The sequence below is a fragment of the Mastigoproctus giganteus genome, chromosome 4 (genome assembly GCF_048544385.1).
Source record: "Mastigoproctus giganteus isolate SK-2022 chromosome 4, ASM4854438v1, whole genome shotgun sequence".
NCBI lineage: Eukaryota > Metazoa > Arthropoda > Arachnida > Uropygi > Thelyphonidae > Mastigoproctus > Mastigoproctus giganteus.
In genome coordinates, this window is record NC_143578.1 from 16,041,093 (window position 1) to 16,056,353 (window position 15,261).

The following is a 15,261-nucleotide window of genomic DNA, read 5'->3' on the forward strand; positions in this document are numbered from 1 at the left end:
GTTGCATTCATGACCTCATTAGTCTTTTTGCCAATCAGATCTACTTCTGCTTCAAAGACAAATTTTTTTCTTCAGAAGCAAGGCCTAAGCATCGGAAGCCTTCCAACCCCTTCTCATGGAAGATCTTCATGGCCAACTTTGAATCCACTGCTCTATCCACTTAGCCTCACATGACCCTAAGCTGTGGATAAGATTTGTCAATAATATTTTAAGTCAGGGAACATGGCAGGGAATCCTTTGACCAGTTCCACTGCCACCTCAATAACATTAATCCCAACAATTTTTCTCTTGAAGTGGAATCCAACCACTTCCTCCCCTAATTTAGATGCTCTCATCAACCTCAAAAATGGCACCATTGCTACAAGAGTGTACAAAAACCCCACAACCAACCATTCAGTACTACATTTTGATTCTGACTACCCATTAAGCATAAAGCAGGAATAGTAAAGGGCCATGTGTTGAGAGCCTATCCACACCTCCAGCCCCTCAGAACTTAATTTTGAGATCACTACAAAAAGAATCCTAAGTAATCACAGCTAAATTCCCCCTTCACTTATCACCTAGGAATAGACAAGAAAATTGCCAAGATAACCCAGAACCACAACAACAAAGTATTCTTTACCAGGAACAAAAACCTAAATACTTTACTGAGGATCTCCTATAACCCCTACAATCAACTGCCAATGTGGGAAAGCCTACTAGCACTGAACATATTGGAATGATATGCAAAGAACACTCACAAACCCCACATAATAGAGTTGTCCATAACAAAAAACAAAGGAGTTTGTGGAGCCCTGATGAATAAGAGCTAGCTCCACTCCTCTACAAATTTCAACAGAAATAAAGGTAGATATTGTGTTATTTTTATCTTCATTCACTTTTAAGAGTGTGTAAATATGAAACATGACATTAGTCAGGTGTGTGTACACACACACACCTGACTAATGTCATGTCAAATGTTTACATCAAATGATATAAGAGAAAATTAAATTAATACTTATAAATTATGGTAACAGAAAAATTATGCAACATACCTATTCCTCTTCTGTAGCAAATTCAAGTATTCAATATATGCCAAGAATGGTTCATTATCACCATCCTGAAATTTTTCAAACCACCGTTGTAACAACAAACAGTGATTTTTTTTTAAGGATAAACAACATAGATAAATAAAGATAACTTTTGTAGATTTCAAAAATTTAGACAGCAGCAGTATGAAAGCCTGTTTGTTTTGTTTGTTATTTGGTTTTTAGGAGCATTAGCAACTAAGGCCATATTGCTCCAGGGATATGCGGTGGTCGTTCCCTGACCTTCCCGAATCCTCCGTATTTGGTGGTCATGGGATCAAACCCCGGTCTAATCAAGAAGCGTGTGCTATGCACTGCTGCTCCTGCCCACCTGGCTATGGAGGCGCCTGAAAGCCTGTACCATCAACATTGCGACGCTAGGAGCTGCACTTTTTTCTTTTTCAAATTTTGTACATTTTAAAGGTTCATTATTTACATCACCCACTACAAAATAAATCTCTTAAACTTAATTCATTATAACTGTAAACTCACATACTTATTTTATTTTTATAACAGTTATCATTTGTAGCTAGTAAAGAGATGACTGCTACTGCTACTGCTACTATTGCTACTGTTCTTTCAGACTATGTGGAAAAAGCATACTATTGCTACTGTTCTTTCAGACTATGTGGAAAATTTCTCATAATTTCAATGAAATTAGAAATTTTTTTGAGATTGTAGTCATCATGTTAATCAGTTTTAAGGGTTGTGTAGTTTTCCCTTCTGAAAACTCAGGTTTTTCATCTCCTGCATATACAAACTGATCTTAGAATATATACAATTTATTGAGGAGGAAAGGATAAGAATTACAAACAAATGCTAATCTGACCTAGCATTTGTAATTCTGACTCTTTCCTCTAAACAAAGTCTGATCAGGACAATGGCATTAATTAGTCAGTATCCAACTTACAATTCAACTCCAAGATCACTGAACTAACTGTTCATTATTCCCTTGGCTCAAGTTCCCTTAAACAACTTGCTCAATATATATTTCCTACAAATCACAATATATTGAAAATCAAGGTCAACAACATAAGTTTCAAAACTTTCCTGATTATGATTATCAATAAATAAATAAATAATATAAAATATAACTAAGGGACTTCGCCCCTGGTCGCTTTGCCTGCCAACCTCCTGCACACACTTTTCTACATAATATTGGCACTAATGATATCAAGAGTAGGAGACCGGCAGAATTACTTAACAAGTACAGGTCACTGTTGAAAAAAAGCCGTGAATTAGGGTTGAATTTGAAAGTGTCTGCAATTCTGCCCAGACACGATAGGAGGGAGTACATGATGAGAGCCTTGTCGATCAATTCGGCCCTGGAAAGATTGTGCAAGGCTCAAGAGGTAGAATTTTTTCCAGCCTGGACTGTATTTGTTAACAGGAGAGACTGCTTCTACAGGGATGGGATACACTTAAATAGAAAGGGTGCAAGAATATTTGCTGATGCTATCGAGGCAGTGTTAGGTGGGTCGGAAAACTGCTAGCTTGGGGGGGAGACAAAGACTAATAGATTAACAGTAGACACTGGCAGAGGTGAAAGAGATTCTTGCACTGCTTCTATTGGAATGAGCAGAAGCCTGAAAAACAAGATGCAGGATATTTCAGAGAGTGCTGGAAGCCATTGTGGTACAAGTAAACACATGGGTTGTGCTTGGGTAGCTAAGAATAGAAACAGGTGCATGTATACTTGCGTGTACACCAATGCTAGGAGCCTAGTAAATAAATTTGATGAATTTCAGGTATTGCTTAAAACATCAAAGACAGATATTGTTGGGATATCAGAGACGTGGTGTCACACAGATATCAGGAATGCAGAACTGGAATTTGGAGAGTACAACATCTACAGAAAGGATAGACAGGATAGGAAGGGAGGAGGGGTTATGCTATTAGTTAAGAAACACATAAAATCCAAGGAAGTGAAGCCAGTCGACATCGCTGGACAGTGCAGTATCGAGTCAGTTTAGTGTGACATAAGCATTGGGACATCAAAATTGAGAGTAGAAGTCTGCTATAGGCCTAATGACTCTGATGAGTATAATAAGAAACTGTACAGGGAAATAGAGTGGGCCAGTAAATCAGAGAGTCTTATAATGGGGGATTTTAATTTCCCAGATATAGAATGGAATTTGGAGACTGGTCACTCGCACACTAGCAAGGCTTTTGTAGATTTATTGGATGATTGTTTTCTACATCAGCATGTTCGGGAGGCAACTAGAGGGAGTAATACTCTTGATTTTATTATCAGTAGTGATTCTTCATGCATTAAGAATCTGCAGATAAATGAACCACTAGGTGGAAGTGATCACAGTGTGCTGAAGTAGGATTTACTCAAAGAGGTAACTTCCATTAGTGGTAAAGGGAAGGGTTATTGCTTTCGTAAAGGCGACTATGATGGACTGAGACAGTATTTAAATTCTATACAGTGGGACCAACTGATGATGTTACCAACAGCAAATTCAAAATGGGAAGCATTCAAAGAACTTATCTTGGGAGCTACTAGGCTTTACATACCAACTAAGAAATATTGTTCAAGGTTTAGGCCTAAATGGATGTCAGATGAACTAATGAGACATATGGCAGAGAAGAAAAGTGCATGGGATACATACAAATTAACACGTGACACAGAAGCCTATGATAGATACAAGTTGATCTGTAACCAAGTCACAAAGGAGGTTAGGCAGGCGAAGGCAGATTACGAGAAATCTTTGGCAAGGCATGCAAAGAAAAACAGCAAAGAGTTCTTTACTTATGTAAACTCTAGAAGGAAGGGGATGAATCAGATTGGTCCACTTGATATCGATGGGTCAACTGTTGATGATCCTGCTCAGGTAGCTAACAAACTACATGAATATTTTGCATCGACATTCACACATGAGGAGTTATTCAGCAAGGGGAATGCCAGAGGTGTATTCAACTCTGGCAGTAAGCTGGAGAATCTTGTAATAACTGAGAGTAAAGTGGAGGAGAAATTGTTGAAGATAAAGACAAGACAAGAAATTGTTGAAGATAAAGACAAGAAATCCCATCCACCTGGGGTGGATGGGATCTATCCAGTTATATTAAAGGAGGCAGCAAAGGAAGTAAGCAAACCCTTAGCCATAATTATGAGAGCTTTCTTGGACTAAGGGGAGGTAATCACAGACTGGAGAAGTGCAAATGTGACCCCAATTCACAAAGGAGGATCAAAGGCTGACACAAGTAATTATAAGACCTGTGAGTTTAACTTCTGTTCCAGAAAAATTAATGGAGGCACTAGTTAAAGAAGCACTGTAGGATCATCTAGACAAGACTTCAGTTATAGCTCGGACACAGCATGGTTTTATTAAGGGGAAGTCTTGCCTGACCAATTTGATTGGATACTATGATGCAGTCACAAAAGAACTGGATGCAGGGAATAACTCTGATATTATATACTTGGATCTTAGAAAGGCTTTTGATACTGTTGCACATGGAAGACTGCTGCACAAATTGGAGCAGTGTGGCATTGGAGGCAAATTGCTGCTATGGATAAAGGGGTGGTTGAGGGGGAGAAGACAGAGTGGTAATCAATGGACACTGCTCATCATGGACTAATGTTATCAGTGGAGTCCCTCAGGGTTCAGTGTTGGGTCCATTATTGTTTTCTGTATTTATAAATGATATTGATGATGGTACATCAAGCTTAATGTCCAAGTTTGCAGACAATACAAAGGTTGGCAGGGTTGTCAAGGACACTACTGACACTATGCTGCTGCAACAGGATCTGGAAAGGTTGAGCAGATGGGCTGAGAGGTGGCAAATGAAGTTTAACATTGACAAATGTAAAGTGCTACATAGGGGAAACAGCAACACAGAGCAATGTATCAACTCTGTGGTACTACACTGACATGTAGTACCACAGAACTGATACGTTGATACGGTACTACAGTGGTTTTTTTTTTTTTTTTTTTTTTTGATTTGGTAGTTGTTGGCGCATCGGCTGCTGTGGCCTTATTGCACCTCCCAAGGTTTTTGCAGTACTTTGATCCAAGCCCGAGGCGGGAATCGAACCCGCGACCTTTGGGTTGCCGGGCAGGTACTTTACCCACTCGGCTAGCCCGGTCGGCGTACTACAGTGGTAGAGAATGAAAGGGAACTGGGGGTGGTTGTGCAGGCAAATATGAAGTTCTCTGAGCAGTGCAGATGGGCTGCAAGAGTAGCTCATGGTGTATTATCAATGATATATAGGAATTTTTCTAGCAGTGATAAGGAGGTGATTATTCCCTTGTACAAGGCAATGGTCAGGCTACACCTAGAGTACTGTATACAGGTCTGGAGGCCTCATTTCAAGAAGGATGTAGAGCTGCTGGAACGAGTACAGAGAAGGGCAACAAGATTAGTGAATGGAACAAAGGGGTGCTCTTACGAAGAAAGGCTTAAGTTTTGCAAATTACAGTGTCTGAAGACTAGGCACCAGCGAGGTGATCTGATAGACGTGTATAAAGTCTTGAATGGTTTGAGCATGCTCAATGCTGATAGGATTCTTCCTCTTGCTCAGAATAATCACCTGAGAGGGCATAAATTCAAATTGAGGAAAGACAGATGTAGGATAGACGTGCAGAAATTTGCCTTTAGCCAGCGTGTGGTTGGTTGGTGGAACAGACTTCCATCCCTTGTCGTGGAAGTTGATAGCCTAAATAAGTTTAAGGCTCAGCTGGACAGGTATTTCGAACGAACAGAGGGGTGAAGTGTAAGTGGTTATTTTTATTTATTTATTTATTTATTTATTATTTTATTTTATTTTTTTTTTTTTTGGCTGATGCTGCATAAGCTTGCTTTCTTGCATCAAATGCCTCTACTAATGATAATTAATGCTAATGCTAATTTTCAGCACCCTTGGTAAATTTGTGGCTACGCACCTTTTTTGATAATTGGTAAAATCATAATAAATAATAAGTACCTCTGTTTAACAAACTTCTTTATAGTGAATTTTTCTATTTAGAGATAAATTTTTCTTTTTACCGAATTTTTAGAATTCGCTAAATAGAATTTTATTCTTTACCGAATTTTTTTATTTCTTCATTTTATGGAAATAAAAATTTTCCATATAATGACTGCATTATGAGACTTCACTGGGTACACATCGTTCGCACCCATGGCCTTCAAGCAAGCAATAGTGCTGTCGTTACGCTCGAATTAGAAGATAAAGAGATTACCATCTGTAACTCAGTGGGACCCGTAAAACCTATCCGACTACCTGTCCCACATACCAAGAAGTCAAGCTGGTCAACTACTTTCTGTGTATCCATAGCCAGTGGGAGACCAAGGTGTATTAAACATTCAGACATTAGGCTCTGGTCAACCTTCTATTGTAAGCACCCTGTTAGAGATTTAGAAGAGAATGGTTTTCCTTTATCCTGACAAGCGGTCATCTGTTGTTTCGTGGAAGTGAAACGGCACCGTTTCAAAGCTATTCGCCTATCATAGAGCACAATATGAGATACAGAGGAAATGATGTCACCCACACTACTATCGTAGTTTTTTCTTAAGAGTTATCTATGGTGTATTCACGCCGATATATAGATATAAAACTCTTACTCTTAACATATGCCTTGTTGCATTTAGTTATCTTAAGTTATTTCACTTCGCAATTTTGTTGCTGACATATTAATAAATTCATTTTGAATTTCTGGAGATAAATAATTAATGTGGTGTTTAATATGAGATTCCAGAGCATTTTTCATACCAAAGTCAAGGCTGACAAATTTTATCAAGTTTAAAAATACACCACAATTTTTTTCTTCGGTATCGATATTACATGCCCATGAAATGCCAAATTATTTTCAGCACAGAACAATATACATTTCAATATTATTTTCAATATATGACGCCATTTCGAAATTTCGCTTCTTAGTGCTGCTTGTGCAGCATTGTCAATTAGTCCACCTTTTTGAAGACCCTTTTCTAATAATTTCCAATTTGTGAAATTGTTTGTGTGTTGTTGTAATGAATTCTCGTGAAAAAGAACATTGGGATTTAGATGTTTCCAATCCTTAAATCCATCTGAGCTGCAAAATGGAACATTATTTGTGCCAGATACAAATAAGAGGCACGGAAGACAGTATATTGCATCTTTGTTTTTGCAATAAAATAACCATTTCCTTTTTTTTTTTTTCAATACCTTCATTTTTGTATTTCCACAAATTATCGAAACATCGGCCATTAGTGACAGGATATGTATTTAAGACTATATGTTCGGGACCGTGTTGCACCATAAGAGATCTGTTTTTGTGGGTATTAAAGTTTCATGTGGTCGGATCATTAAAATTCAGACTTACATGTTCCATGTTTATTATTATCAGCCATGTGGTGCAAGGAAGCCTGAGGCTTATGCTGCACCAGCCAAAAAAAAACATTCCCGAGTTACCCTGAGAGAGAGAGAGAGAGAAGTAGAAAGGAATCACCAAGGAAGAGAAGAATGATGATATCCAGCTCAGGCCCCTGAGTGCACCAAGCCCATACTCACCAGATGTGAGCCCCTGGGGATATTTAATATTGTTGCTGCCATTATTTTCTCCTGCCAACTCTTGTTGGTTATTGTCCACACTTTCTAATTCTTTTAAAATAACTTCAACTGTTTGAGATTTTTCTTGGACTTCCATTTCAGTGACATCATCATTCGTTTCATCTTCATTCGAATCACGTTTGTTTTCTTTGTCACTTTCAGGTTTCGAGTGGCTTATTATAAGCCAGTTTTGTAAACTAGCGGAATGTTTTTTTCTAATTTCCTCTTTATGCAGTCTTTCTACGCGGTACTGATGTCCACCTTTTTTCTTTGGTGGCATGTCTAAAATTAATTTGGCCTTTAGTTTTATTTAAATTATAAATCACAATATTTTATATAGCAATCACAAAAACACTATAACTTATAACTTATTCAGTTTGTACGCAATGCATGAATTGCGAACTATTGTGCATTCAAACATGCGCTGATGAAGCGATCGCCTTATTGATCCCTTCAAAGTTACATTCTGGACAGCAAATAGATCTACGATACTATGCAGTATGTACTCAGATGTAAGGATGCATGCAGGCTTGAATCGCCGGGTGAAAATTAATTTTCACCCTCCCTGTGCTGTCATCTTGATTCGACATCATCGAGGGGCGCCATTTCGTCAGCTAGCCTCGGGTGTCGAAATTGCTTGGCACTGTGCTGATGTGGCCTGTCAGTGGCACCCTTCTCCTGTGGGCGCCCTTGGCACTTGCCCCAATGCCAAGGCGTTCCTACGCCACTGACCTGAAGTGTATAGACTTTAATTCATTGTGTGGTTCAGATGAATTTTCTTAAGTGTGTACACTTTGGGGGTTTGATTCCCTTAGTAGCCCTTATAAAGCCTACACGACATACGAAATACATACAGTATCAGTTTTTACAGTACAATAACATGTTTTTAATTCCTTTTATGTTTTTTTTTTCCTTTGGGCACAGCAGTGAAGTAGCCACTCCAGCTACTTCACTGCTGTGCCCAAATAAAGTTTTTAATTGAACTAATTTAAAAATATATAACTATTTTTCTATTTTTCTTGATTCTTCTGAGGATATTATGTGGTTTTTGCAACTCTCGCATACCAGGGATATAGTAGCAATATTTCAATAGTCATACCCGAATTACATAAAAATCGACTTACGTAAGAAGTCCTGGAACGTTTGTCGGGGACAGACTGTATCGTAAAAATAATCACATTAATATTTTTATGGAAAATTAAACTGTTGTTGTATGGTTTTAGGCACGTCAGCAACTTAGTCCATAAAGTGCACCATATATAATATGTCCATAAATTGAGTGTGTTCTGTGGTCGATTTGCTGTTTTATATATTTTTTTTATATGTGGTTGATATTTGTTTTATATATACACACACACATATATATATATAAAACAAAAGTTCTGTTTATGCTCCAGCACAACCACTAGGTCAAAAGATTTTGCAATTAACCATTTTGAATAAGTACAATAGTTTGACATATTTAGCAGTCATGTGGGCTTCAACCATGGTCCACTCAAATGCACATACTACTGCACTCTTGCCCACCTGACCATTCAGCTACCATGTAATTCAAAACCTCTATTATGCAATTTTCAGCATTTGCTCACTGAATATGCCAAGAACACTACACATTAGCATGGAAGCACACTTCATTTAATGTTGATTCAAACAATTTTACGATAAATTTCAGCACTTTTTCTTCTGTAATAAAAAAAAAATTCCTTCAGTACTTGAGTGATCGCTTGGTAAAAACTTAACCAGCAAGTTTTTGAATGTGTCAATAGCTTGTTATATGTACATCTTCTAAAGAATAAAATTCTCTCAGTTGTTCAATGCATACTGAGGGGTTTGCAAGGTATGATAATATCTTACCACGATCCTTCCATCATAAAGCAGAGAAATGTAAATGCCTTTTATGAAGCTGTATTTAGTAGAGCTACTTTGAGATTAAAAATAAAATGTACAAAATGGAGATAAAAACTGCTGCACCTCTACTGTACTAATACATTTAAAATTTCAGAAAACCTGGACATTTATGGGTCTTGAAAAATATTTCAGGAACCAGAACAAAACATTGAAAACTGGGACAAATCAAAAAAATAAGGAGATCTGGTCACTCTGTGTTAGTTTTGTGGCTTTCATGAACTTTACCTGTATTGAGTTATACCACAGTGTAGGTTGCATTTCCTATTAATATTTAATATAATTACTTATTTTCTTGGAATAAGAATGTCAAAAATATGTATTATCTAAAGGCTATCAAATTTTCAAGATAACTTACATGAAATATGTGATTTGACCAAGCAGATACATTTCCATTCATAGTCCTTTCCAACTAATAGTATCAAAAACCTTTAAAAATAAATTAAAAAAGAATTTTATCATAAACAACCATTAATTATTTTTAATTAATATTTATTACAACATTATTGTACATGTAGGACATAGCCTCATTCTGTATGTAGCAACAAGCAAATAATTAATTTGCTTGCTACTTTGCATCATTCTCTTATTGTGGAGAATTTTGCCCTAAATTTACTCATCTTTATTAGAACTTAAGGACCTTAAATGGTAATAAAAAGAGTTGCAATTGCTGATAATAGCAAGCTAGAGGTTTAACAGGAGCACAAAAAACGTTAAGTAAAATAAAAATACACCACTCCTCGGTTATAACGCCACTGTTTATACCACGGATTCAGATATATCGCAGGCCTTTCTGCTTCAGCTTGCCTTTGAAAGAAATTCTGAAAGAAAAGTATTACTGTTGCTTCTGCAAACCTTGCACTGTGGGAAGCTTCCCCACTCAAATGGCCCAGTCTTGGTGAAGGAGAGGTTTCTCAGAAATCCTAGGGACACATACCCTCCTGCCTTACATTGCCGTAAATAAAATTCATGTCACGCAAGGCTACTTTGCTATTCACTTTGTTTCACGTGAGTTTATTTATTTTTTTGTTGTTAAAAAATACCGAATGCAAAGCTGTTTTTGTGCTCAATAGTGCAATATTAAAAGGATTCTTACACTTTTAGAGAGTCAATGAATTAGAGAAAAATTGTAGACATGAGTTATAGTGTGGTTGTCTAATAACACAGGTCTCAGCCTGCCCCAAAACCAGGTGGTATAACCAGGTAGCAGTGTAATTTAAAAAGTTTGCCAAATGCTCGGTCAAGAGGGATATAGATACAAGAACTTCCTGTTCAGTTGAACGGATTAGCCAGAATTAAGAAACTACTTGAAAACAGTTGCAGGAATAAGTTCCGAATATAATCCTTCTCTGCTTGCCAAATTGAATATTCATTGAATTCCCCATTATCTGGATACATAGTGAGAACGCATGTTATGGAAAAAGAGAGAGCGGCAGAGTTCAGTGCTAAAGTAACTTTGGAAATATTATTTTCAAGGTAGGCACCACTCGGTTGGTCCTGAAGGAGTAGCACTGTTATCACTTCATAAATGTAGTCACAAAGTTCACAGACTGTGGTTCTCACTGCACAGTTATGTGAACACACAATTCCCATTTATGCCCAATCTCCAGACAGTACTGTTATCCTTTACAGACCAAAAAAAATTAAATGTGATAGATGTAATTGAAGTAAAATGTTACTATCTATAGTAGTTACTCATTCAGGATATCATTATGTGAGCTAATTTTTTATAACAGACACACAATTAGTTGTCTTCATGGAAAGTGTGAGAACTGACAACTGGAGTGATGGTACTAAATGCATCTTGGACAGTGTTTACTTCCTCGGTTGTACGGTAATACCTCATGGGCTACTTGCCATTTGATGAACCTCCATAATTTATTATCATATGATAATAACTCTAGGATTTTGAAACAGTCAATGAACAGCAGTCAGAAAAATTTATGAGCCATGGCCAATCCATTTCTTAGAATGGATTCTGATTTCTGCACACTGATGGAAAAATGGGTCAGGGCCCAGTCCTGTTGAAACCAAATTTGACCAAGTGGATCTGGCTTTGTGTAACTAAAGGGTTGGGGGGGGGGGCAAAGTGAAATTTATAAACCACATGTATAAATTTCACTTGTCTCAAAATACTTCTCTGATGGTACACATTCCACCTAACGCAAAAATCATCTATTGCATCACCTATCTTCCAAATAGTGTAATGGAAGTGATTACTTTGAATAACTTTAAAATTTAGACAAATTATTAAAAGGAATAGACAAATGATGTAGGTAATTTTTTTTGGTTGTTGCTATATAAGTTTTGCTTTTTGCATCATAATGTTGTTAATATTAATATTATTCACATAACATGCTAAGATATTATCATTATTATTAGTAACGGCATATGATGCAAGGAAACAAGTTAATACAGCATCATAAAAAAAAAACTACCCACTTTAGCTGTCCATCTGCTCTGATAACATGTTTACTTTTTCCTTAAATTTATTCAAATGTAATTGAATAAATTAAAAGCAAAATTACAGATGTGTGAAAGCAAAATTTTCACACATCTATCCTGCAGCCATCCTTTTTCAATTTGTGGACCCTAACGTAGTTGTCCAAGAAAGAGTCAGAATACCATCAAGTTTATTCAATCCATTTAAAGCTTTAAACACTCAGATCGAGTCTCCATGCAAGTGCCTAGTTTTCAAGTACTGCAATTTGCAGAACCAGTCTTTAGTGGTAGGAGTACCCTTTTGTGTTCTTAACTAACCTGGTTGTTCTTCTCTGGACCCATTCCAAGAGATCTACATCTTTCTTAATATAAAGCATCCAGACCTATATGCAGTACACAAGATATGGACTAACCATTGTCTTATACAATGGGATATTCACCTTTTTGTCTCTGATGGAAAAGTTCCTGTATATCACTGACAGACCTAGCAGCCTGTCTTTACTGCTCAGAGAACTTCATGGCAGACTATAAAATTACCTCTAAGTCTCTTTCATTTTCTATCACCTTGAGTGAGGTACCTAATTAGTACATTATTCTGGGATTACTACTGCCCATATGAAGCACGTTGCATTTATCAATGATATAAACCTCGACTGGCACTCCTCAACCAATCTTCCTCATTTTTCTAGGTCTTGCTGCAGTAGTAGTAGCCTTGATTTCTGTCATTGCCCACCCTGTCAACTTAGACAATAAGCTTGATAGGCCTTCATGAATATCACTAATAAAGAATGTAAACATTAAGACAGCACAGCACTTTACTAATAACATTAATCCAAGAAGAGCAGTGCCCATTTATAACCACCCTGTTTTCTGCCATTCAATACTCAACATGTATGCCTTATGCAACAGTATAATCACCTCCTTATCCATGCTGGTAAGATCTCTGTATATCATTGACAAAACCCCATGAGCTGTCTTAGCAGCCTGCCTGCACTGCTCATATACCTTAGTGTCTGCCTGCACAATTACTCCCTGGTCTTTTTCATTCCCTACCACCCTGAGTGTAATACCACATAGTTGGTATGTCATCTGGTATTGCTAATACCCAGCTATTTGGTTGATTTAAAAGAAACAGATTGAACAAGTGTGTGTGACAGATACTGTATCCTACATCACAACTTGTGATGGTTTGTGTTTCAATTCCTAAAATAAGTATGGTTTTCTTCACTCTGAAAATAAAAATTTGTTTCTGCACTAAGATAAAGTGCATGCACAACCAGAACACTCAATTTTTCTATATGCAGCAGCTGTTGGAAAAATCCTAAAAGCAGTTGTTAGGAGGTTAAATATAAGTAAATCATTTAGGAAAAAACACATAAATAACAAATACATTTATCATAAATTAATTTTTGCAGGAAGTAATAACATCATGATATTACTTCATAAGGATAATCCAGCATCATCCATATAAAGTTATTGATGATGTACAAAATCATCCATAGGTGATGGAAGGCAACAGGCTATATGATTTAGAACTCTGTCAAACAGACTCAATCTGTTTCTGCAATGTCATAAAGTTAGATGGATTCTTAATTGATGAAGGGGGGGATTCCCTCCCAGCTCTAATTGCCAACTGCTTCAGAGGTCTTGTGAATTAATATCACCTGTGAACATTTTGCACATAGTGATGAATGCAGGTTGAGGCTCCAACATAACTGATAAATTTTAAGGTAACCTTTCCAGAATATATATAAAGATGATATGCAAAGCAGTGTTCCCACTGCTTTGCACATCATCTTCGCTGATAATCTAGGGTGACTGCATGCTGACAGCCACAACCAGGACACAATGAGTTTTAAGGACTAAAATCCAGGTGAGTTTAAAAAAAACACCAGGACAATGAGATCTCTGCCATGTTTAGGTAATGTGCACTGTAAAAATGAAAGAAGTATTTATAAAATAGAAAATATGGTTTAATATATTATAAAATACTTTACCATTCCTTTTAGCCATGATAGCAACTTTCTCCTAATTCCATATTGCTCTAATTTATACAACTGTACATGCAGAACAATATAAAAAGCCTTAATGAAATCTAAGTATGTTATCAATACTCTTTGAATCCAGATGCTGTTATCTCCTTATGGCTCTACTCCTTCAAGATGACCTTACATTACTCCTTTAACACATTTGTTGCATCTGACACACAAAAGTTTCAAACAGTACAACAAGCAATGTGACATTATCAAAAAGCACCCAAGTGTGCCATAATGCATATAGGCAGCTATTCTTAAGTGGTCATATAGGTGGTGAAAAAGTAAAGGCACATGAAATTAACTGCTCAATTCTGGTGGCACACTGATTGAATTCCGGGCTTCATTTTCCTTTATAGCTTGGTATGCATATTTATTTGTTTTTTGTTTATGTTGAGGTTATTTTACGTACATGGAACAGAACTGCAATAAAATTGAGTTTTGCTCAGATTTAAAGCTCAGTCCAAAAGTACTTGCTTTCAGCTATATATTCCAGACTTTCACTTTTCAACAATTATTTCTGAATTTTCAGTATGTTGGTATTTTCAACATTCCAAAAATTACAGCACACTGGATGCACTCTTCAAACATAGGTGGAAGCAAACAAGTTAATTAGACTCCATTATTTTCCCTGGCACAGAGGTCAAACATACAGGCCTATAGTTACCCATTTTCACCCTTTGAACCACTCTTTGTGAATGAGAACAAGCCTACATCTCCAACTTGTAGGGACTATCCCTGAATCTAAGGTGGCTCTGATTGTTATGGTTAAAGGTATATCTCAAAGCACCTTCTAACATTGAAACAAAACTCACCTCCAATTCCACTTGATTTAATACATTAAATAAGATGGGGGAAAAAAAAGAATTGAAATATACTGCTAAGGAAACAACAGTCCCTCACCTTTATGGGGGGGGACAGAACAGTTGTTTCCTTAGCAGCTCATTACATTCAGTAGCAAAAGTCAGGAGCTGTAACAGAGAATAAGTCTTCATTTTCATACTCACCATCATGAAATAAAGCTTAGATGAGAATAGCTGGCCAAAAGGAGAGTCAGGAATGACCTTGAATGGACATCTTTATCTGATTTTAAGGTTGAAAGTTTACATGTTTGCAATTCTAGATTTTTGAAAATTCTGTTGGTAACTGAACGTTCAATATATTAATTTGTGGATCTGTTGGTAACTGAACGTTCAATATATTAATTTGTCGATCTGTTGCCTATACTAGGCAATAATTAATGATTCAAAGCACCTTAAATATATGTCAGACCAAGTAATCA

The 15,261-nt window shown here is 36.8% G+C and overlaps 1 protein-coding gene across 3 annotated transcripts in view; it reads right to left on the reverse strand.

The window, feature by feature from the left end:
- LOC150086434 (katanin-interacting protein-like) overlaps positions 1-15,261 on the reverse strand; it is a 351,533-nt gene that overhangs the window by 324,837 nt on the left and 11,435 nt on the right. For 2 of the 3 annotated variants that reach the window (XM_090372573.1, XM_090372571.1), the window contains exons 2-3: positions 9,863-9,933; positions 1,035-1,099 (exon numbers count right to left, since the gene is read on the reverse strand). The gene's annotated coding sequence lies outside the window, so the exon portion shown is untranslated. The remainder of the gene's footprint in view (positions 1-1,034; positions 1,100-9,862; positions 9,934-15,261) is intronic. The other variant, XM_090372572.1, reaches the window with a different exon arrangement.